Source organism: Pinus tabuliformis, chromosome 7 (assembly GCF_031772625.1).
Source record: "Pinus tabuliformis cultivar Carrire ecotype Pingquan chromosome 7, CPIR1, whole genome shotgun sequence".
NCBI classification, from domain to species: domain Eukaryota; kingdom Viridiplantae; phylum Streptophyta; class Pinopsida; order Pinales; family Pinaceae; genus Pinus; species Pinus tabuliformis.
Window position 1 is genome coordinate 581,145,258 of NC_142293.1, and position 3,107 is coordinate 581,148,364.

The following is a 3,107-nucleotide window of genomic DNA, read 5'->3' on the forward strand; positions in this document are numbered from 1 at the left end:
TATGGCCACTATCAAGATCCAGAAGAATGAGCCTGAAGATGTAGAGGTGGGGGAACACCTGTTCCACTAAAAAATGTGGGTGAATGGTTCTCCATTGCAATTCATTGTCAACAACAGTAGCCAAAAGAACATCATTTCAGCAGAGTTCGTGAAGAGGCTGGGCCTACTGATGACAACAAATCTGCATCCATACACCATTGGGTGGCTTCATTAAGGATTATATCTTTGCATTAGCCAAAAATGTCGCCTTCCCTATAGCATCAAGCCCTTCACGGATGAGGTACTGTGTGATGTTGCTCCTCTTAAAGTTTTTGATGTATTATTAGGACAACCATACCTGCGGAAGCGACATGTTGTATATGAGTCTAGACCTCTCCATGTGATTATTACTTTGGGAAATAAGTTGTATAGGACTCTGGAGGTAGCTTCACTTGCCGCTATCTCTTTGATCGTTGCAAAGAAATATAGTAAGATCATTTCCCAAACCAAGAATTTTATTTTCTTGATCATTCGTCCTCAGGGAAAGAAGAAGGTTATGGCCACGACTTCTAGACATGACTCCTCTGCACAACAATAGCATATGGAAAAGGTCATGGAGGAGTATAGGGACATTTTCGTGTCACCTACATGGGTACTTCTGTGTTGTCAGGTTAAGAACTCCATTGATCTAGCCCCGGGTGCGCTGCTACACAATGGACCAATCTATTGACGCTATATTCTAGAGAACGATGAGATCAAGAGGTAGATTCAGGAGTTGTTTGTTATCGGGAAATCTAGTGTCCACTCGGATCTGCTAGTCCCACTAAGACTGGTAGCTATCTTAGAAACAAACAAACTAAAAACACTTTCATTTTCCTTTATGAGAAGTAGATAAGAGAGGAATGAAGGACACCAACCTCAGTCTTGCGCTTGGTTCCTTGCTCAGTTCCTCTCCCTTCTAACAGATCCTTGCCGCTTCTCCTTCGTCTACCCAGCTTCAAAGAGCACCTGTGGAATCAAAGCAACATAATACTATCGAAGAACAGAGATCTACAATCATAAACAATATAGGACCAGATGTATATTGACCACACAAATGCATATATCATCAAACATACAAGAATGTGGAGGAAAACTTGAATAGCTTTATTAATATCAAGAATAGCAAAGAGGATTACAACCAATTGTTCTGACCCAGCGTCATCCTCCAGCATGAAAGCCCTTCTTTCACCTCATGAAAAGCTTAGATCACCCAACACTATGATGTTCCAACAAGAAACCAACAGCACTTCCTTACAAGATACAAAATTCCAGCCACTGACCTTCGGATCTCTGTGATGAGGGATCCATATATAGATGTTTGCAGGGGAGTGAGTCAGCTTCTGGGATTTTGATTAGTGTCCTCTCTCTGATAGTTCTTGGTTCCACTTGGAGTTTTCATTGATCTCTTACTCATCCCTGGCCGAATTCAGAGAGGAAAGTGTCACAGGAGAAGTTTTCTGGAAGATTCCATGATCATCCACCTCGCAAACTATCTCTGCCATTTTTCCACTCCCGCCCATCGCACCCTACAAAAGGGCTTTTCAATATGCATCACACCCTTTTCACTCGACAGGTGGGATGCATCGCACCCTTAGCATTAAGCAACCTATATGTTCCAGTTTTGACCAGTTCTGAGCAGTTTCCTGAGGAGAACTTCTGGGAGATGATGTAATCAGCTGACCTTGTTCCTTTAGGGTATGAAACAACACTTTTAGGGACTTTGGAGCCCTTGGTTTATGGACATGTTTGATTGGGGTTTCAGTGCCCTAAAATGTCTATAACAGCTGCCCCCTAAAGCATGAGGTCGTTAATCTTTTGATGTTGGGTGAAATTCTTTATCATGAGGATCCGAAGTTTTTTCGAGCTGGAAGGCGACCTGTAATAAGATACAATACAATAAATTATCTTCATAATATTTTTCATGATCTAGCTGAGGCGGGCATTCCCACACTTAGCTTTATAAATTCATTTTCATGTACATAAGACAGACAACCGTCTGTGCGGGAGACCGATGATTCTGATAGAGTCATCATCCTTTGATTTAGATGATCATCTGTGCAGCAACAATGTACATTTGATGTCTTTATTTTCCTGAATATATCGCAACCTGGATGGATGAAACTAGATCCAGGGTCTTCAAACTCGTTCAATCTTCACTCGGATTACAAGTCGATCCATGTGAAATATGTTTTGGAGTTGAACATGGAAAGACATCGCCTGATTACCAGCCAATGATGTAAGCTGTTAACAGGCGCGAGAGGAATCACCGATAATGATGATGACCCTCAAGGTACTACAGTATAATTCGCGTGGTGTGAATAAGGGATTTGGCAGCGAACACTATGTAAAATATTTCGATCGAAGGCCATTGATGTAAACCTGTCGCCGGAAGTGAGAAACTTGCCATTAAGGCATGCAAGCTTTAAAGTACTGAAAGGGTTGTTCCTAAGTCGACTTCTCGGATAATGAGCTGATGTCGACAAGAAGCGACCCATCGTAGGAGGGCCTTAATGAATCCCAATTTTACGACACGGAACGGAGTAAATGATTTTGGAGGTGAAAACAATATAATGATACAGGGTTCAGCGTGGCGGTCATGAAAGAATGGAGCGTGAATGTATTGCAGCGGATGAGACACAGGTGAATTCTCCGAGCGACTTCTCTTGAACATACCGATGAAACTAACATGGATTGGTAGCGTTAACGCCAAATATGGATGGTGTGATGGACCAATGGTGATATGACCAGTGAACGGAACAGCCCAACCTGACTCAGATGCGGAGTGAAAGTGTCATGTTCAAGAGCGACTTTCTACCAATAAAGTTTCTTCAAGTTTTCTTCCCAATTTTTCCCCAGTCATTGCTGACCAGTACCTCTTTATTTTTGTCAAGCTTGAGGAGGATAACATATGCTTGTTCTATAATTTTCCCTTCGGGCAAACCCGTCACTATATTTTAACGAGCCTAGCGACAGTGAAACTCGTTCTTGTCTGTATGGACAAGTTTGTCGCTATTCAGTTTTAACGAGTTTAACAACAAAGATAACTCAGTCCTTTTCAATTTTAGAGAGTTTGAAAGGGACGTAAA